This window comes from Furipterus horrens, unplaced genomic scaffold, assembly GCF_987537825.1.
Source record: "Furipterus horrens unplaced genomic scaffold, mFurHor1.1.pri manual_scaffold_12, whole genome shotgun sequence".
Classification (NCBI taxonomy): domain Eukaryota; kingdom Metazoa; phylum Chordata; class Mammalia; order Chiroptera; family Furipteridae; genus Furipterus; species Furipterus horrens.
In genome coordinates, this window is record NW_028327182.1 from 28,548,945 (window position 1) to 28,571,263 (window position 22,319).

At 35.4% G+C, this 22,319-nt stretch overlaps 1 pseudogene across 1 annotated transcript in view; it reads left to right on the forward strand.

Annotated features, from left to right (window-relative positions):
- LOC149995980 (protocadherin-9 pseudogene) overlaps window positions 1-19,849 on the forward strand; it is a 586,254-nt pseudogene extending 566,405 nt beyond the window's left edge. The window contains exon 3 of the transcript XR_016507474.1: window positions 17,668-19,849. The product of XR_016507474.1 is annotated as a protocadherin-9 pseudogene (transcript). The remainder of the gene's footprint in view (window positions 1-17,667) is intronic.
- Window positions 19,850-22,319: the final 2,470 nt, after the last annotated feature.

Sequence of the window (22,319 nt, forward strand, 5' to 3'; positions counted from 1 at the left end):
CTACTTTTTTAGATCCTTGCCTCCCTGACCACTCTTTATTTGTTCACTTTCCCCCATCCATGTTCCACAAAAAGTCCCCTCATTAAACTCTTTTTCATTAGTGGTTTTGAGTTCTGTCTCCTGCATGCCAGGACGTTGAAAGATACCAACACTATGCCAACTCATGGGGAAGCATACTTCCACACTGTGATCTGATGGATGCCTCAGAGCCTTCTCTATCTTAAAATCACATTCAGCTGTCACCATGCCTCAAGCATTCATTTATTGTTTGTACTGAAGCAGCTCTATACAGCTCTTACTGAAGTGTAGATAACCTTCCAAAGGATAACACTTAGATTTTTGTTAATAGTATTTTAAGGTTAATGAGCTTATCAGAGTGGCCCACCACCAATTATGCCCAAGAGACAGGTCATTTTGATGAGACAGATTGAAAGATAATAAAAATATATTTAATTCCAAAGGGACAATGGATCTAAATAGGAAGCAAACATGATTAGCCATAACTCCTCCAAAGAAATTATTTAAATAGCCAAGAGGAACTAAAAAGACAATCTCTCAGAGAACAAGGTCAAATTTTGCTTACCAATAATTATTTTTTTTAGATCTCGAAATAATGGCAGTCCGTCTTGCCTGTTTTGTCTTCTTATATTCACTAAGAAACTTTATTCTGAGAGTAATACTAGTTTGCCTAAATTTTTGAATGTAAACATCAGCTTAATCTTCAGAAATTCTAAAGGATTTTTGATTAAATGTGAAGAGTACATAACACAGTATTTCTATTTCAGAAAAATGATGATTCATGTCTCATAATACAAAATCATAATGATGACTAATGATTTTTGATGATAGATATTTATTGAATAGTTGGAACTTATGGTCAACTATTAATAATATAGTGCTATAATAAAGTAAAGCAACTTATTTTCTGTCATCAGAAAATTATAGTTTCTGGCAATAAGCAGTGCACAAGATATTGCAGAAAATCTTAGAAAAATTTATATAGGTGTCATAAAATTCACATGTAATATTATTTTAAGAGAGAAATTTATCTTCAAAGGCCTATATTAATGAAGTGATTTCTCTGGATTTGCAAGGTGCATTCAGAGATAAACATACATTTTAGGTGAGAATGGATAATCCTATGCACCACCCTGAGAGGGCAAGATTTCTCTCCACAATACTCTATTATACAGGCTATTTTCAATAATGAAGTAATGACATTTTCAACAGTTCCCTTAGGAAACTCTTTCAAAATATAACATTATGCTTTGCTTTTATAGAGTACTTTTCCTCTATATACAACTGAGTTAAAGCAATGAATTTCACTGTGGTATTCCATATGTAATCTAATATGGCATATTAGCCTCTTTTAAAATCACCTTTTCCCCTTAACTCTGTGAGAAGCAATTCTACCTCTAATAGTTGTAAGCCAGCATATTTATAGAGAGTCTAAACTACTTTTAAGTTTTTAATGTATTTCATAATCAAATTAACGTTTTTCTAAATACTCTCGCATTTACCTGAGCATACCTGTAACAAAGAAGGGCTAAATCCTACAGTTACCTATATCTCATTAGAGTTCTGCTTCAGAATAATTGCTAATAATTACTTTGGTGTCTTCGGGCTTTAAAGAATTATTTTCTGAATCCTGTGAATATGGACTTCTGAAGACACTAAAGGGCTCTGTTGCTTAAGGGAATTATGAACTTCCTGGCATGATTAAGAAGTTTGGTGAGATATAGGAAGTAACCTAATTCTGTTTCACTTTGGGACATTCATCTTGCTTCAACTCCAAAGAAAGTTAGCACATAGATTATTTTGCCCTTATTAATACATTTAAACATACTAAATATTATCGTAGGGAAATTTTATGCTATGAACTCTTAGCAGTATTTTTTATGTACAGGTAAGAACTGATTATTAACTTTTTAAAAATATAAAATGTCACATAAAATTTTACATATTTTATAATGTTAGCTCACTGATTTGGACCTCAGCACAAACTTTTTTTTTTTTTTTTCCTTTCCAAGTATATCTAGTGATTATTGACAATGTGCCAGGTCTTGGTAATAGGTATTGAGGATGCAGTTATCAAAATAGCAAATTACCCGGCTTTGTGATGTTTACATTCTAGTAAGAGAGCTAGACTACTCACAAATAAATATAGTATTACAGGCAGTAATGTAAGAAACAAGAAAACTGGTGACTTCCAAACCAGTAGAAAATAATTAGCAGCAAAGGGCAAATGTAATTAGAGGGTCTCTGAGCCAGAGTTAACAATATTAGCATATATATAAATCAGAAGAGGGGCATTCTGCAACTCAGCACAAATGCTTCTGAGGACAAAGGATATCTGAGGTCAAAGAGGGGGAGACAGTCATCACAAAACTCCAAGAAGTGGGAAAATGTAGCTAGACAGCCCAGCAAACAAGATAGAGAAATTTCAAAGAAGAGCTGAGTTAATTTTCACCCTCATTTAATTTAGTTAATCGTGTTAGATTGTAACTCCAGAATATCCAGCATGGAAAAACAGAGAAGGAGAAGGAGGGGGAGAGGGGAAGGGGGGCGCTTTACTCACATTAGGATAAAAACAGCCAGCTCCATCTTTTCAGCACGCACCTTGATTTGGCTTTTAGGCTGCGCCCAGAGTTGCAGAACTGTGAATAAACAACTGCTCAAGTCCTGTGTCCTGGTGTTTTATTGTGAGCACTTCTCACAGTAATGAGTGCTATCAAGAAAGCTACAGCTGTGTAAGGGGTAGATAGTGACTGGGTAGAGCATATTATTTGTTTTTATAATGTGATCAGGAAATGCCTCTATGAAGAACTGAATTTGAGGATACAGCTCACTGAAGTTAAAAAGTGAGTTACTCTAAAATCAGAAGAGTTTAGGCACACAAAAGCAAATAGAAAGGCCCCAAAACTTTATTATCTCAGTGAGTTTGAGGCACAGCAAGAAAGTTATTGTGGTAGAAGGGGGAATACAATGGAGCTGGGGATAGAAGTTAGGGGGTATAATATCTAGGAGCTGGGCAGAAGCTAGATCATGTGAAACTCTCTGAACCATGCAAAAGTGTGGCTCTTACTCATATGTAATTAGAAGAGAAGGAATGAGGTTGTCTGCTTTAAATGTTGTGTTAGTTCTCATGGTCCCCAAATATAGACACATTCTAGTCCTCAGAACATGTGACTATGTTATCTTACTTGGCAAAGGGGATTTTGCAGATGTGGTTCAATTAAGGATTTTGCTCTGAGGAGATTATCTTCCAGGGGCACCATGTAATCACAATGGTCCTGTGAGAGGAACTCGGGAGTTGGAGGGGGTGATGTGGTAAGAAAAGTGGAGATTGGAGTAATGTGCTTTGAAGATGGAGAAAGACACAGAGGCCAAGGAATACAAATGGCCTCTAGAAAAAGGAAAAAAGAAAAAGAAAAAGGGAATGGATTCTCCCATCACAGTTTGCGGAGGGAAACATCCCTGTTGACACCTACACTTTAATCCAATAAAATTGATATAAGACTAGACTTCTGGAACTACAAGAGAATAAATTTATGTTGGTTTAAGTCACCAAGTTTGTGATCATTTCTTACAGTAGAAGTAGGAATCTAATTTAAGTGTATTAGTTATATACTTAAAATTAATATAATTATGAACTGGAGAATAGAATGTCAAAAGAGTTAAAGAAGGGAGTTCTATTGGGAAATAATAGCAGCTTGGGCTGGTGGGTTTGTGGGAAAGTAAGTAAAGTAAATAATTTTATGGTTGATTGTATAACTTGAGTAAATAAAGGAAAGGTGTATTTATTTTCTATTGTTGAATAACAAAATTAACACAATTTAGCAGCTTATAACAACAAAAAGGTTTTATCTCAGTTCTCATCTATCTATTATCTGAGGAATCCATGTGGGCTCTAGATACTTAGAGTATCTCAAAGCCAAAATTAAAGTCCCAGTTAAACTGGACTCTTCTCTGGAGACTCCACTTTCCAGCTTGTTTAGGCTTTTGGCAGAATTTAGTCCTTGTGGTTGTAGGACTGAGATCCCTGTTGTCATGCTGGCTGCCCAGCAGGGGTTGCTCTCAGTCATTAAATGCTGCTCTCAGATCCTTTCCATGTGGTCCTTTCTATCTTCAAAGTCAGCAATGGCACACAGAGTCCATGTTCTTGGAATCTGAGCTCCTTTCTCCTACCAGCTAAAGAAACCTCCTAGCTTTTCAAGGACTCACATGATTATGTTGATTATGTTAATCCTAGCCAGAAATCTCACTTTTGATTAACTAAAAAGTTAACTTTATTAGCCAATGAATCACTTATATCTGCTAAATGCCTTTTGTCATTGTATTAGTTTGGACAGAAATAACAGAATACCATAAACTGCATGTCTTAAACAGCAAACACTTATTTTTCACAGTTCTGCAAGCTGAGAAGTCTCAGATTAAAGTGCAGGAAAATTGATGCCTGATGAAATACTTCTTCCAGGTTAGCAGACAGATGACTTCTTGCTGTGTCCTCACATGGCAGAGAGAGCCAGTTCTCTGGTCTCTGCTTATAAGAGCACCAATCCTACAATGAGGAACCACCTTCATGACCTCACCTAAAACTCATCACTTCCTAAAGGTGCCCCCAAATGCCATCTCACTGGGGGTAAGGGTTTCAACATGTGAATTGAGGGGAGGGGGCAAAAACCTTCAGTTCATAGTAGCAATATAATTTAACACAATTGTTTGTGACATCCTATTCATAGTCCCAGGGGTTAGGTTGGGGAAAATGACCCATTTTATATTTCTGCCTAACAGGTGCCAAAGCTGTTGTTGTTGTCTTCTTTTCTGAATTGAGCAAGCAGGTCATCAATGTACTATATACAAGAATAGCAAATCCAGGGAAAATAGCAGATTTGGTGAAATAAAAAAAATAGCGAGAATTGTGTAACTTGGGTATGTCAATTAGAACTCCAAATCATATGAAGGAGTTGGTAGTCAGATATACCAGAGTATACACCCCTCCCCAGAGGAAAGAGTATTAAAAGAGTATTAACTAGGGAATCACTAGTATATATGTGATATGTAAGGCCACAAAATTATGTGAGCTCACCTAGAGGGAGTGTAAATAAAGAACAAGGAGCATTCCAACATTCAGGAGTCCTATAAAGATTTTGGTGCCCTGAAAGGAAGCTGAAACACAGAGCTGAGTGATGGGAGAAATTAGAACATTGTGGCAGCACCAGGGAACTTGTTAGAATCAAATATTTTTGGTGCTCCTCCCCAAGACCCTATGAAATAAGAATTTCTGAATGGGGTCAAGTAATTTATGTGGTGAAAAGCCCTCCAGCTAACTCTAATACACACACAACTTTGAGAACTTCAGTTATTTAGACCACTGGGAAAGGATAAAATGGAGCCAGGCAAGTCCTCTATGACCTTGCATCTCAATGGGAGGTACTCATTGCAGCGGCAGCATTTGAGAGATTGATAGAAATAAGGGGACTCAGGACTCATCCAGGATTTACTGATTTTGAATATACATTTTATTAATTTTCCCAGGTTGTTCACATATATGTTAACTTTTGGGAAGCATTGCTCTATGCTATATTAATTCAAAGTGATAGTAAGACACTACGGCTATTTACACACAGACCACACACCCTTACAAATCGCATGCCTCATAATTGATATTTTATTCCTTTTAAAACACAATCTTTCAGCCATCTCTTAAAATGTATTAATTTTTACATCTTTACATCATTAATTTAGAGCATTAGTAAAGTATTTCTCCCAAATTTGCCAGTGTGGTAATCACGTGGTATGAATCTCTATGTCCTGTGAATGCCTTGAGAATTGGAATCTTTAGCCCAGAGACCAGGAAGGGAGTGAGGCCATGGTTATGTGTCTCAGGTGAAAATTATCAGAGAACACTGGGCAAATGAAAATTAACCTCACCAGTTTATTTTTCTCTCATTCTGATTAAATTTACCCAAAATATGGGAAATTCATTGTGTGAAGGCAAATTACTTTACAATATTGTGTACTGCTGGCCTGGTTTCAGAAGAGCAACTGACAGTTAAAGAGGACAAAAAATTATATCTCACTTTATTTTTAACTTGGATCTCAGAGTGAAAGTAATCTGTAAGTGACTACTGCATTCCTTAACATCTTTGATTGGCTTTTTAAAACTTGTGCATCAAATATTTATCTTTTTTTTTTTTTTTGAGATATAATGCAAATTTTAAGAAATGGAGAATAATTCAGAAAATGGCAATATATGAATGATTTTTTAATGAAAGACCTCAACTATAATTTTAAAAAATGGTGAACTTAAAAAGAATGTACATATGACCTGAAATAATATAAATAAGGAGTTTCACATCAAGCAGTTTGTTCAAAATCTGAAAGTTAATTTAAATAATCAATGAAAGCTTATCCCTTAAGACCATTGCCATTCAAATGATTTCAATGTCAAATAGCAATGGTGAATAAATATAATTATCAAAGATAATTTTCTCTTCAACAGTTGGCTTTAGCAAATGAGAAAAAGACAGCTGATATTCATGTCATGCAGAAGAAACCAAAAGATTTATAAGGGAGTGCTCTTCATTCCTTGTGAGCTATAACATCTGTCCAAACAGCAATATCCTCTCCGGCAGAGTCTGCTGCTTGGGCTGGCCACATATTAATTCTGTTTGGACTGTCTCCAATCTACAAATGTTGACTTTTCATCAGTGACCAAGGACAAAAATCTGTATGAGGAACGTGTAAAACATTTAATCCTTGTTTACTTGTTAACTAAGGTTTTGTCAGATCCTGCTAGTGTGGGTTTTTGCATTTGATTCTCAAGGTGACTGCAGATGCATGCACAATGTTGTGTTTAAATCTGAGCTGCAAGGTAAAGCCCTGATTAAACCATTAGGTGTTTACTTAGATTTAGAAATCCTAATCTTGGTCTAAATACAGTTGCTTATTTTAAAACCTAACCATGACTTAAATAATAGAATAATCTACAGGAATGATTGATTTATAATTTCTTTGCCCTGTCCTGAGTTTCTCATTAGTAAAACAAATAAAACATTGAAAAGTTTGATTATCTATGACAAACCACAGTGATGTTTAATAGGAGAATAAGGATGGTGAGAGGTCATGCATCAAAATCTAGTGTTTTACTTTCAATTTATATATGAGAGTCTGAGCTAGGGAATCTAAAATTGGTTTCACAAAGTTCATGCTAATTTATTGCTTGAGTCTACTTCTCTGTTTGCCTTAGCTATATGATCATGTGACTTGAGATTTGTGGGTTGGTTCTGATTTTCTGTATTCAAGGCAAAAATTCCTTGAACCTAACATGTGATAAAATAAAAACTATGGAATGAATGAATGGAAAACATTTTTTCATAAGTATACTAAAATTTGTTAGATCTATTTTTGAATTTAGATTGGTCACTTAATTATACTATATTATTTCATGTAAAAATCTAAGTTACGATGGCAATGAAATGTACAAATTTTTTTCTGTATAACAAGAGCAGAATAATACTAATATTTAGGCCCATGTAACATTGATTTAAAAATATTAATTGGGCATAGTATCATGTGATCTGGAATAGAAATGAATTATCAAAAAGGAATAAGGGCAATGTTTACCAATACCCTCTGTTTATTGTGCCAACTCCCATATTTGAAATTAATTTTTACATATTTAGATTGGAGGCAAATTAATTGATTTGATTTGTAATAGCAACTCTTCAATAAATATAAAAAATGCTGATGGAATATTGGATAGTGGAGGTGTCTTTCAAGTGAATTTTCCTGACATTTTTTCAGGCCCCTCTAAAGTTGCATAGAGATTTAGCTTTAGCTTTCCATTCAAGATAATATATAGAAATGATAAGATATTGTTATACTGTTACACTTTCTCTCAAAAAAGAGAAGAGAAATAAAGGGTGAAAATGAGCCAGTAAAAATACTAAATATCTTTTTTTATTGATTCTATAGAGATAGTAAAATAAACTTAAAATATAGTGGGTGAGAACATTTGCTTTCCTGAAATTTTATGATAGGAAGATTGATTAAGGCAAGAAACAAGTGTGAAAATTAAGAGTTTTTTTGGTATACTGATAACAGCAATTGCAAACCAAAATTATACGCTAAAGGCCTACATAAAAGATAGACATTTCATCACTGTGTCTAAATATCAATGAATATACCTGTAACACAGGAGGTCCAACCCAGGGATCTCAACTGCTTGATCCGATAAGCTGAAAAAAACCACAAGGAGGACTGGATAGAGCAGACTTAGTGTTTATTACTCACATTACAGGGAGCACCAAAGGCCTCAGATCTCTGAAGCAGGACTGCAACTCCTGGAGACAGAGACTTGTTTTAAGGGGTTCCAGACAAAAGGGGCACATGTCCTGCTCATGACTCTAAACTACATTACCTCAAAGTAAGAAAGAAAAGGTCAAGAGGCAGTCACAGGAGAGGAAGCCTCTCCAAAAGGAGATAAGGAGAGAATTACAATTCATTTCCAAAGCAATACACATTCCTTCCAGCCAGCAATCCTGTGGCCACTCTTCCAGTAAGGGTGTTGGAAGAGCCCTGTCCTGCTCGACCCCAAAGTATCTTTCAGTTTAAGGTGTTTAGTGATGCACAGCTTTTTCCACACTACACTTATGCTAGGGTAATATCTTGGGAAAATACAGCACAATTGGGACTTAAGAACAAATTTAAAAAATAGGGAAATATGTTCTTACCACAAAAATGACATTATAACATGACAATCAGTTATGTTTTGCATGCAAGAGGCATATTTCTGGAATAAAAATGGAATGAAATGAAAAATTGAGTGAGGTGGTGAGTTTGATCCAATATAATATAAAAATAATGTATTTTATAATTCAATTTTGTCCAGATAATATGAAATCTAACCAGAAATAGGTCTCGTGGTTTTTCTTTATTTTAACTATCAGTTTCTAGCTTGGAATTAGAGAATTTCAAGTCATCAAGTTGAAAAGCAGGTGGTCAACAGGGCAGAAGCCACTTGTAATTACAGCAGTGAGTTAATCAATGAAGTAACAGTCCTGTTTCAAGGTGTAATAAAATGAAATCGAGGCTCACTCAAGTATCCTACCATTTAAGTATAGCTGGAGATCAATTAACTTGGATTGTTCCACATTTTCAACCTGCATCTTTAAAAGTAGCAATTCAAGCAGCTCTGTGACAGCTGTTGCCTGAACTACGGGAAAGGTATTTTGCTTGGTTATGAGTGGGAAGATGAGTTGTGCAAATATGGAGAGCGAAACGCAATGAAATCTGATATAAATACTAACTGAGACAAATTTCAAGAATTTTTTTGAACTATGCTTTCATTTTTGCTGTCAACATTTTAATGCAGAGACAGATGGTTTGCACAATTTTATCAGCACTTGTGTCTTTATACATTCAAAACCTGGGAATGATAAGCATACTCATAGATTGCAGGTTGTGAAAGGGAACAAATAATGTAGGTTAAAAAAAGTCATTAAATGTGTTAGTGTTGAAAACATGATGGGAGATTTTAATTATTTTTAAAAGGAAAAAAAAAAACAACAAATTGGTGTAATGCACTAAAATTATTTTTAAGCAGTTTGGAATCCTGATCTGGATTCTAAATACATACTGTATGATATAAAAAAAAATAGGATATTACAAAATATACAAAAAAGAATTAGAGAGCACTGGCTGCTATGGCTCAGTGGATTGAGCACTAGGTGTGGCTCAGTGGATTGAGCTCCAGTTTATGATCCAAATGGTTGCTGGTTTGATTTCTGGTCAGGGCACATGCCTGGGTTGTGGGCCAGGTCCCCAGTTGGGGACGTGTGAGAGGCAACCACACATTGATGTTTCTCCCTCTCTCTTTCTCTTTTCCCCCCTCTCTCTAAAAATAAATAAATAATGAGGTGGGTTGCTCCCAACACCCTCGGTCCGGTGAAAACTCACTGTCCAGCAGTTATCTCAGGATCGTGGATGAGAGACAGTAAGAAACCCAAACACTGAATTTTGTCTGGGAGGAGGAAAGGTGGTTGATCTCTCTAGTGGAGAAGAGCCCTGATCATGCCTTCCCAGTTCCTTTTATTGAGGAGGGTATCCAGGGGATACAGAGTCAGGATACACAAATCATCAATCAATTCCAAATGCTTGGATTACTGTTAACAATCACTGATTACCGGTAACAATGTAAGGAACACAGTGAGCATTCTGGGTCATGGTCTCTTAGGCATCCTGGCACTATGTGGACATCAAGTGCAAAGCTTTATACACTTTCCGGATATTTGATGTCACACAGGGTCTCTAGCTAATTTAAGAGATGAGAAAAACAGAGCAAGCTTCAAAGCAGAATATGCATTCTTTAAACCCAATTCCCACGTGAACCCCCTGAATGGGCTCTTTAGGTCATGGCCATCTCCAGCCTTCCCGGTCTTCTGGTTAAGACTTATAGGCCTCCAGGGGGTGCCTAGCTTGCAGCCAGGCTGCAATTCCCAAAATCATGCAGGGCAGTCCCCTACAAATAAAATCTTAAAAGCAAAAAAAAAGAATTAGAGAAACAGGAAGAAACACATCCATGAGTGCGCTCACACACTTAAAATCTCAAGACATTTATTAAGAATTCAGCACAGTCTCTGATTCGTGTGATGCATATTAGATATTCAGTAAGTGCTTATTGAAGAAATGTATGAATGAAAAATAAATACAGTAATTTATCAATACCATTACATATAATAACATTAAAAATAATTATATATCAAAAATAAATAATATTTTATTGCATATACACTTTTCTGCATTAGTAAATATTTCTGATATTTTAAATACTATGTATTTGATGGGAAATTATAGATTATTTTTTAATCATATTTTTGAAAATGCCAATATTTAATATTAATGATTTTTAAGAATGTTTGTCTCCTTTTAAAAAGGCCAAAAAATTTCATTCAGTGGTTCCAAAAATGAGTGAGACAAATTGTAAATTATCAGTGTTTAGCATGCTTCAAATTATAAACTTTTAAAGGGTAGGAACTGTTTTAGGAACTAGAGGAAGGACTGCATCCCTTTGAATAATTCACTGCCAGTTCATGAAACAGACTTCATAGAAAACAACTTGTAAACATTATTATTTCCCAAAATAAAACTCATTTTTTCCCTTTTAATATCAGGCAAGTACTAAGAGTTATATATAAGCTCAAACAAAAAAAAAAGAAACTTTTGTTTGTTTAACATCATGTCCCAAAATAAAAATTTACCAAAGCATAACACAAAGTGTATTTTCCAGCAATATAACTCATACAACTCATATTATCAAGGACATAATCAATTAGCTTATGATGTTTTTAATTTTTTTAAATATTATTCATTGATTTTAGAGAAAGAGAGGAAGGGGGAGAGAGGCAGAGAGAGAGAGAGAGAGAGAGAGAGAGATCAATTTGTTGTTCCAGTTATTTATGCATTCACCGGTCGCTTCTTGTATGTGCCCTGACTGGGGATCAATCCCCTAACCTTGGAGTATTGGGATGACACTCTAACCAACTGACCTATCCAGGGGGATAATGTTAGGCGTCACCTATTGTTTCCTGGAATCTATACTTTCTTTTTTTTATTATAATTTTTTCCTCATTACCATTTATCTCCCTTATACCCTCTGCCCCTGCAATCATCACATTGTCCATGTCCGTGAGTCCTTTTTCTTTTTTGCTCATTCCCTCCACCCCCTACCCATCCCCCCCACTAGCTGTCAGCCTATTACCAAGAAAAGGGGAACTTGCTCACATGGCACCTTGGTGTAAGACCCAATAATTAGTGTTGAGAAAAACAGGCCTTTATCTACAATATGCCAACCTTGTGGAGGGGTGGGGGGGGAGGCAATGGCTATGAGCATTCCTACTCTGAGCCCTGTTCTCCTTGAGACCCAGCACTTCCCTTGCTCCCCAAAAAGCTATAAGCCAAAACCAAGCCCAATAGTTCCCCATCCCTTATCTGTCAGCTCTTTCCTTCAGAATCTGTGGTATGTAGTTATCAGACTCTGTATAATAACCTGGGTAAGCATGTGCCATGTTACACTGGATCATGGAGAAGTCCAGGAAAGGCATAAGTCCTAAGAGTGTCCTCTCTATATGACCCAAGTTCCAAGTGTCCAGGTCTGCAAAGTGGAGTCCTTGGTGGTGTTGTATTAAATGTGGTTGAGGGCATGGAAGTAATTCCAGCAAGGAGAATGGGTCGGATGGAGGGCTGTCGCACGCTCTGGCAGGTCAGTGATGAGCGGCGCAGAGACCTCTCCTTTTATTGAGTTTTGCAAGTATTGAAATTAATAGGGAGGGTAAAGAATGAGCTCACAGGCACATTCTAATATTGATTACAATATACAATTACTTACTTGGGATTAAAACAAAAGGAGGTTAATATATAAACTATAAAGAATGATTTCTATCAAAAACAAAAAATAGGAATTCAATCATCTATTCTTTTAAGACTATGGGAACAGATACACTGTTCCTTAAACATTAACAGAAAGCGCACAGGGTTAAGCACTACCTGTGCTCAGCTTTGTTTGGTTTCCTTGTCAACATCAGGGAGAATGGAGTACTCAGCAGATTTCTTTTAAGTCACAGGATGTTTTGAAACCCTGAGGCCTGATCAGTCAAAGACTGTCGGCGCCAGCGAGTCCAGCTCGCCAGCTCGGGTCATAGAACACCTGGACCAAGAGGCATGAGAACATGCCTCAGTTTAGGAACCTTGATTTCCAGCATCAGGTGGCTTCGGAGTCAGCTAGAGCAGTCACGGCCAAAGCAGTAGTATGCCTGCTTTCCTCAAGTCCAGGCCACGTGGCCGAATCCTGACTCCAAACTGCATAGCTATTTCTTCTCACATGGCTGCTAAAATTTGCTGCTCCATCACGCTCCTCTAACATGCTCCTTCTATCATGCTTCTTCTCATGGTGGACAGCGTCCTTCTACCTCCTTTCAAATAGCACGGCCCTTCTTTCACCTCAGACTTCATGGTGGATGGCGTGGCCCTTCTTCATTCTTCCCAACTGCATGGCCCCCTTCCTTCTGCCTCGCTCCTTCAGGAAAGGCTCATTTATCCCCTTGTCACTGATACGCAAAGTACCTTAAACAGTGTCATTTGCCCTTTTACTGGCCCTAGCTACCAGCCATAGATATGCAAAGTACAGTATTCCTTCACTTATCGTGGGATTAATATTTTAAGACTTTATAAACCCTTCCCACACACTTACAAACTGTTCCCAGTCCCTTATTAACCTTTTCCACGCTTTTATAAACATTACTTATGTTCTTCAACATTCTACACTCTTAAACTTACGTAACTTTAACAACATACATATATAGTACCACAAAATCCCACGATATAGCAAAAACTCTGTGATAAATAATTAAATATAATGTTTTTAAAAATCCTGCGATACAGTGAGGCCATGATAAGTGAACCGCGATATAGAGAGGGACTACCGTATTTTAAAGCTGTATTATTTCCTTACCCCATCCCCAAAGCATGGGCTGTGGGGATTTTGGGGATTCCTGCCCTGCCCTGTCACAAGCCTGCTTTTTATCTATGAGTCTGTCTCTATTTTGCTTGTTAGTTTATTAGATTCCACATATGGGCAAAATCATTTAGTATTTGTTTTTAACTTTAAAACAAAAGACTTTCTTGTCCCAGGCAAGAGGTTGGTCAGTTTCCCTACTTGAGTAAGTCCACACTTGACCCACTTCTGTCCAGAACCCTCAAACTCCTAGGTTACTATGTACCTACCCTAATTGTTCAGAGGTCAGGCACTAAGATGACTTAGGATTATCCCTATCCTTTGTAGTCTGAGAAATTATGCATGTTAGTCAATTCATGGAGAGCCTGAGGTCCTTAACTCACCCTACCCTACTTGTCATACAGAAGCTGCCCCAGCAGTTCCACCTTGCTGATACACTGTTCCTGCTGCTGCTGGTGCAGACCCCTGTGTGGTATGGCCTAGTGGCCTTTTCTCTTCTGGAACTTTTATCTAAATGTCATTGTATTGTGTCCCACCTTTCAAAGGATCTTTAAATATTCTACAACAATCGGGTAGCTAAAAGACTTACCTATGAATCTACAAAACTTCTGTACATCTACTTATAATCAAAAGTGTCCAAATATGTTTACATAAATGAATCATAAGAGGTTCAAATCTCACTGAGCAATTAATATGATTTAATGGACAAAAACTAAATCTTTTACAAGTTAATGATTTTGAATAGTACATAGAAATGTTAACCATAGTGTTTCAAATGATCAATTATCTGTAAGAACTTTCAGAAAATGGTAGAAATCACAGCTTGAAACTAACAAAGTCCATCTGCTCCCTTATATATGGACATACCTCACTAAGTTAACTAGCCTCCAATTTCTTCCCAATTATACCTTTTCTCCCCTTTCAGTTCATGACTTTTAACGCAATTATTTGTTTCCCAGGATAGGCCAAAAGCTCCACAGGCAAAATGTTGACATGTATTTTGTTCACTGTTATATCTGTGGTGCCTGTCACAGTATCAATGTAGAGTACATGTTCAGTAAATACTTGTGGAATAAATAAATGTTATCAGTTCTGAAAATAAAAAAAAGAAAAGAATACACTCTATTTGTTAAATAGTGTCACTCAGTGCTGAGGACTTAGGGTTCACATATACTTACAGACACAAAAATACATTTATCCTCAACCCTTGGGTAATTTTTTTTTAACTTAATAAGAACACAATGCATGTTAGATAAGCCTATATTAAAAATAAATTTGCATATTCTCAGTTAAAACCTGATTCTATCAACTGAAAAGCTTTTTGCCCCCCACACCTCCCCCTTTGAAGATAGCAACCAGAAAAGAAGTATGTATTAGTTGTTCTGGAAAAGTAAAGATTAAGTTTTGGCTTCAAGATATATTACATTTCAAATTTGACGATGGACTACTTTATCCCTATTGATGTCTAGAAAAGACTGGATATATTTAGAAGAGAAGTTAAATAATTATTTTATTAACTGTCACAAAGTATTGGTAGACAGAGATTTGTAGTTAATGAAGCTTTTTGCTTGATGTTTGTGAAATCTACATCTATTATGATTACATAATGCCTGCCTTTAAAGGAGTGATATCTATAATCACTTCTCAGTACATTTTCAATCTCATAAAATTTTAATTGACAACATTATGCATAGAACATCATTATTGCTTAGGACTATGAGAAATCAGAAAACTGATGTCATTTTTTTTCCCATCAGTTGATTTTAAATCTAGTTGGAAGAAAACAAAAATAAAAATGGATGCTCATTAATGTACAGAACGTCCTTCCTCCAAAATAGAAAAATGTCATTAAGGTAAGAGCTGAAGGAGCTCAATTAGGAAATTTGGTCTTCATCAATAGAGAAGATCTGTGGAAATCTTTCAGGTGCATATGAGACATATATAGTTTTGGAAGCTTGCTCTGTTACCTGGGAAACAAGTTGGCCCTTGAAAGAGTCAGTAATTAAATGAAAATAGGCCAGGTGAAAAGCATCTTAGAAGTCTGTGATCCTAATGTGAGGAGGATGGAATGGTTTGGGGAAAATCTGTTACCTTTGTGAATAGTGTCACTGCACACACAAAAGGAAACCTAAAAGGGAGAAATTAGTTAAAACTTTTAAAATGTAGACAGCATTTGGAGGGCAAAGAAAGTCTCATAGAAAAAAGTTTAAATTAAATATCCTAGGAAGAAAATAATCATTGGAAGTTTATGAGAGAAATAGCTTTAAATAATTAACTGGGTTTAAATGAAATAAAATTGTTTGCTTTTGATAGAATGGGAATACAAGTTGGTTGGAAAAGAATATTCTGCTAAGTAAAATAAGCCAGTCAGAGAAAGACAAGTACCGTATGATCTCACTTACATGTGGAATCTAGTCAACAAAATAAACTCATGAACAAAATATAAACAAAGGCATGAATACATGGAACAGAATGCTGTCAGGGAGGCGGGGTCGGGGGAGGACCGAATGAAAGAAAGGGAAGGGGTTAATTAGCCAAAGGACATATATGCAGGTGCCAGGTGGAGATGGGCAAAGGACGGGGAAAATGGGAACATTGTAATAGTGTCAACAATAAAAATAAAAATGAAATTAAAGAAAGGACAAATTTTAAGAAATTAAAAAAAAAAACATGTTTGTCACTTGAAAAAAGATTATTCTAGAGATTTTAGATTTTTAAAAAATGACAAAAATTTGAGTTTGTAAGAAAGTATATTTTAGCCACATTTCTTTTATAGCCAATGTCCATTCTAACATAACCTGTGTTTTGTGATCTCAGGTGTTTGCTGTGAACTATTGCCTGTCTCAGCAGGTATTCTTTAACATGAGAGGAAGAACTGAATATTATTAAAACAACTAGATGGTAATACAATAAAACCCCACAATTACTGGGCACTTAAAAATGTTGTAGTGCTAACTCGTGTGTTAGCAAAGACCTACATTTCAATTCTTCATTAGACACACTTGCTGGTAGGTTTTCTGCATTTTCTTGTACACTTTTATTCTGATGACTCTGCTCCTCAAATTGCTTTATGCCTCAGGCATCCCCTTACCTATCCACTTAACCTCATTGGTAAAATCAATTCCTAATTTCCAAGCTATCACTTATCACTTGACTGTTTAATCAAGGGGAAAAAATAATCAACAACAAAAAACAACTTTTTCCTTAACTATTTGGCAGTTGTTATTTAGTAAGTAGGCTGATCTCTTTACACAATTGCAACAGAGTTTACTTTTGAAATCATGGTCAAAATGTTTGTTTTAGATTGCCTGATGGTAAAAATTAAATAAATAAACAAACAAATAAATAAATAGAAGAAATATCTATGATAACTTTTCTCCCTAAATATTAGACTCCCTGTGATCCAATTTGCAACTTAGCTATAGTTTTACATTACAGAAGCTCAGGAGGAAGAAAATGTTGTCTTTGGAATTAAATGGCTCCTTAATTTACCTGGATTTCAGAATGCTTTCATTAGAGCAGATGTGCCTTTAGTAATACCGTGTAGTAAAAGTAGTCTTTAAAAATAATTATTTAATTTTCTTAAATGTTGCAAAATTATTTTCATGTAATTTTATATATAAAAAACAGATATTCACATGGAAAAACAATATTATACATAGCCATTTAGAGTATTTATTTATTTAGAGCATATATGTTTAATAATATATATATTATTACATATATATGTGTATATATATACCTATATATGTAGTTCTTTTTCATTCTGTTTTCATGGAGTCATAGGACATAAATCAGTAATAATACATATGCCACAGAAAGAGCTTATTTGAACTGATATATCATGGGTATATCTGTCTGTATATCTTTGTGTCTATCATTTATTTTTCTATTTTTCTGTTTCTTTTTCTGGATTTAAACAAAGGCTTAAAGAAGAAAAGAGATCATTCTTACCTCTGTAACAAGAAATTCAACTTTTCTATGTTATTCTTAAAAGAATAGGGGAAAATATCTTTGAATTAACATAATATAATATAATATACTTTTTATGAGAAAATAAGATCACCAATGCACTTTTTCTCTAGGAGATAATTTTAAATAAAAATTCTCACTATTTTCTTCTCCTATTTTCTCTCTCTTTTCCTCTGCAGATGGGCCTCTGGGCCCCCGAGGATTAGCTGAAGCTACGGAGATGTGCACTCAAGAGTGCTTAGTTTTGGGTCACTCTGATAATTGCTGGATGCCTCCTGGCTTGGGTCCATATCAGCACCCCAAATCTCCTCTCTCAACTTTTGCACCCCAGAAAGAATGGGTCAAGAAGGACAAGCTTGTGAATGGGCACACTCTGACCAGAGCCTGGAAAGAAGACAGCCACAGGAACCAGTTCAATGACCGTAAGCAGTACAGCTCCAATGAAGGCCATTTCAACAATGGCAGCCACATGACAGACATTCCTCTGGCCAATCTGAAGTCTTATAAACAAGCAGGAGGTGCTCTTGAGAGTCCTAAGGAGCACCAACTCTAAAACACAAAAAACAAACAAAAAGAAAGACTATATGGGACCCAATAACTTTAATCTAAATAGACATGCTAATTCTGTGTCAGAGCTTTATGTATTCTATAGATCTCTACAACTATGCCCCTTACAGCAGGGATATTCATAACTTTGTGTTAGCACCATGGAGAAAACAACATTTTACAACATCAGAGAGAAGATAGTTCCACTAGCCTTGTGATCTTGTTTACTAGAATTGATTAAATTCTCCAGACATCTCTCCATCGTGCAAATGTTCTTTTTTTAAATTGTGTTTTATTTTGACCCTGGGCTGCTGCTATGAACAATAGAATATGCATTTGGAGAGTAAGAAAGTCCCATGGATTAGAGTGACTGACAAACATATCCAGTTAGAAAATTGTGCTCTTTTTGTCATTGATTCGTGCGGGGACTGCTATACTTGACATTATACTTCAAATGAAACTTCAGATAAGCATTAAATCTATTGTGCTGTTAACAATGTTACTGGACACTTGTAAGTCAGTGTTAAAGTATTTGTAAATAGAAGCAAGTTATTATTAACAACTTTTGTGTACTTATAACGTTCACCTAAAAACGTTGTAGCATAATTCTGTGTTTTATGGTTGCTTCTTTCCTTTTTTTATTTTATTTTTTTTCTTCATTTGCCTTTGTCGTTATTTTGTTGTTTCTTTTAGTGAGGTGTTTCTGCGTTAGTAGTCTGTCTTGACACACATTGTTCAAAGGATCTCAAACACTTGTTTTAAAAAGGTTCTGGAATTTTGCTTCTTTTATGATAGCTTATAATGCTGAGATTCTGTATAAAATAAAGATAAAACATAAAAACTATATAAAAATGACTTCTGCAAAAGCTTGGAAATTCAGAACCTATTCTTTTACATCTTTATTTTCAATGTAGGCAAAAGCAGATCTCTTAATTAGTAGTATTAAGTGAAAGAGTAATGGGAAAGTCTTATCGTTCAGAAAGTGATATAATAACCTGTACTTGTCACTCATAAAAATACTAATGTATCGAAATTAGAATATATTAAAGAAAAATTACTGTTTAAAAATAGTTTCAATTGGGCAAATGTGTGTCTACAACTTTGTTGAAATGGCAGAGTTTGTGTTGATCCTCATATACAATAATGTTGTTGTAACACAAGTGTTAGACCATAACCACAAAATATTTAATGTGTTGTGCCTTCATGATGTAACAGAACATTCTCCAGGTAGGCTAGTTGGGGGAAATAAAGGGATAAATCTCTAATTATTGCTGTTTAACTGTTTGTTATCATAGTTGGTCAATGCCTGGCAGGTACTGCATCTTGTCACTTAGGTCAAACCAACAGAGTGACAACTAATGTTAATAAGATCACAGTTGCACGTGCTAACAAACCCAAATTTGAACATTCTTAGCAGGTTTTTGTTAAGGCATGACAGATGATTTAACAAATAAATAGCATGCAACAAAATGTCTTTATTGAAAGAAGTGAAAGTTACCTTAATGCCACAGTTCAACATCAGTTTAAAAGTGAAAAAAATAAAAATTAAAAAAAAAGGTTTGCTAATCTGATAGTTAATTTGTTTACCAAAAGTAAAATTACTTTGTAAATAGCAATTCACATTTTTTCACAATATAATGGAAAATAATGGGTAGGGGTGCATTGCTTATTGCAGTACATTTTTGTCAGTTTGTGAGGGGTGTTTGATGACTTTGACAGCATAAATATCTAAACAATTATTCTTGTTACTGCTTTGCCAGTTCTACGTTATTTACAATTATTCAGCTCTTGCAATAAATGTTCTGAATTCCTGATTGTAGTGTGTTAATTCTTGGTCACCATCCAAAATGACAATTTCTACTCTAATTGTTGGATAAATATATGTTGGTAAAACTTAACTTTTAATTAGAAATCAAGGGAGGCTTGTTAGAGGTTTAATACCTTTGTTCTGAAAATATGGTTCCAAGTTAGACTAAAATTGCCCTAATGGTCTATGAAATAATTTTCTAAGAAAATTCATGCAGAAAACTGGTTAACTGTCTAGTCAAGATTCATGCAAATTTCATCAAAGTGAAATCCCAAGTCAGAAACTGGGCAGGTAGCACTGGTTAGTTAGTGAGGTTATCTTCTTGACTCAGTCTCTTCAATAATATTTTATGAAACAAACTCTCAGATATTTCATGGCTTACCATGGCAGAAGAAGACCACTCTGGGAGAAAGGCCTTCAAACAAGGGTCAAAACTTCATCTATACTTCTTTCAAGTTAAGAAAAATATGCACAGAAAGCTGTCAAGGATAATGAGACACACTCACACATATACCATGTGATTATATTGACTGTGAAGCACCTGGATCAGTGTTCACTCATGTTAGGGTTTTAGGGTAAATAAGCAAGTTCCACTCTTTCTCTAGAGCTTTTAGAAGGGTTGGGAAAGAAGAGTCAGAAGACAGGGGCATGGAGGTAAAGGTGAAACCTTAACCCTTCTAAGCCAGGGTCATCCATTATTCTGGGACACACCTAAAGCACACTGTCCTTTCCTTCCCAGGGGCAGAGCCTTCACAGAGAATGACTGTATCCTGAAAACAGGTCTCAGTCTGAGGAAAAAATATCCATGGCTGCACAGTTGTTGTTGTTCTTTTTGTTTTGTTTTTTGTTTTTCAATTTTTATCAGTAAGATGTTATTTCCCTCTGCCTTAAAGAATAAAAAATGAAACTAAAATAATTTAGCTCATACTTTTTCTTCCCATAGGGAATGGAATAGAAATGCGCTTCTTTTTTGTAAAAAAAAAAAAAGAGACAAAACACAAGCCCAGAATTTTGAAAAAGAAACTTCCCTTCTCCACTGTATTTCTTCTAATAAATACAACAATATTTACCCTTATCAAGACATTCAGTTGTGTGTGCTGTGAAATTTTAAGATTGATAACATCACAAACCAAATAAGAATTTACCCTCAGGTAAATAAAATAACACATTCATGATGACTATTTCTTAAATATCGTCCCCATGGTTTTATTGTGTAGACATTGAATATTATGAATCATCATTTTCCTGGAAATCAAAGCCCATTACATTTCCTAGGAAAGCACATCTATATGAAATGTATACAAATAATAATTTTTAGAGTGCTTACCAAATATGACAATGCTAGAAACCAACACATTTTATAAGGCAGGTGTAGAAATAAACTTTATAAAGCTGAATATAACATATTTGAATGAGCATGTCTACACATACATGAACAAAATATATGTTAAAATACTGGTCATTCATTAATAGACTGAGTAGTCATTTCACCGCACTGATGCTATTCAGCAAGTCTCATTCAGCGTAGAGTGGTGTTCCCAACCTCCCATCATTCTTTAGCTAAAGCTACAAATGCAGCTGAGGCCCAGAAGCCATTCTAGTATTTATTAAACACTCTTGGCTAGAAGCCAGGAATGACTAATTATTAGAAGAGAGGAGTTTTGGCAGCCAGGGATGAAAGGAACACATTGTCAGTTTTAATGCTAATGTGAATGCCAGGGTGTTACTTTGTAAGAGGGTGAACCAAATTATGAAAAGGAGGAGTGGTGCTGCCATGCTAAAAATGCTTCATAGTTCTGCTTTGTTTTCAATCAAGCTGATCTCCTCTTCCTAAAGGATGCTCCTTCATTGGTTCTTTTGAAAGAGATTGCTTTCAAATTCTCCCAGTGTTCTTAAAGGCACAGTGATTGCATAATGAATTCTGTATATACTGTTCTTTCTCTTTCACAACTACCAATCTAGATTTTAGTAGATAACAACCAGGCTTTTCATAGTTGAAAAAATATAAATTATTATCTTAGGACTAAAGTATCTTTATAAGGTACACACTATTAAAACATGACTATCATAATGGTAATTCACATTACTTCATTCAAAATATAAATTACAAACTGTGATGTGTGATCACCTTTTTTTATAGACTATTGTTTCTTCCTTGACACTTCATGACTTGGGGTTCCCACACAAGCCTCCCTCGTGCTTGCTATGTTCACCCCAGTGCTGCCCACTCCAAGGAGACACTACTTTGACCATCAGCCTACAGAAAATGCTGAAGTTATAGCAACTACTATTTTAAACCACACCCTGTTTCTACCATATACAAGTTTTAGATTGCTCCCCCTGCCCAAAATAAAGACACCATATATCACAGAGAAATAAAACTGACAGAAAATTACAAAAAATAAAACAGAAAATTAAGAGAAAATGAATGTGTGTGTCCATATTTTATATATGTTCATAAATTTATGCCCCCAGTTC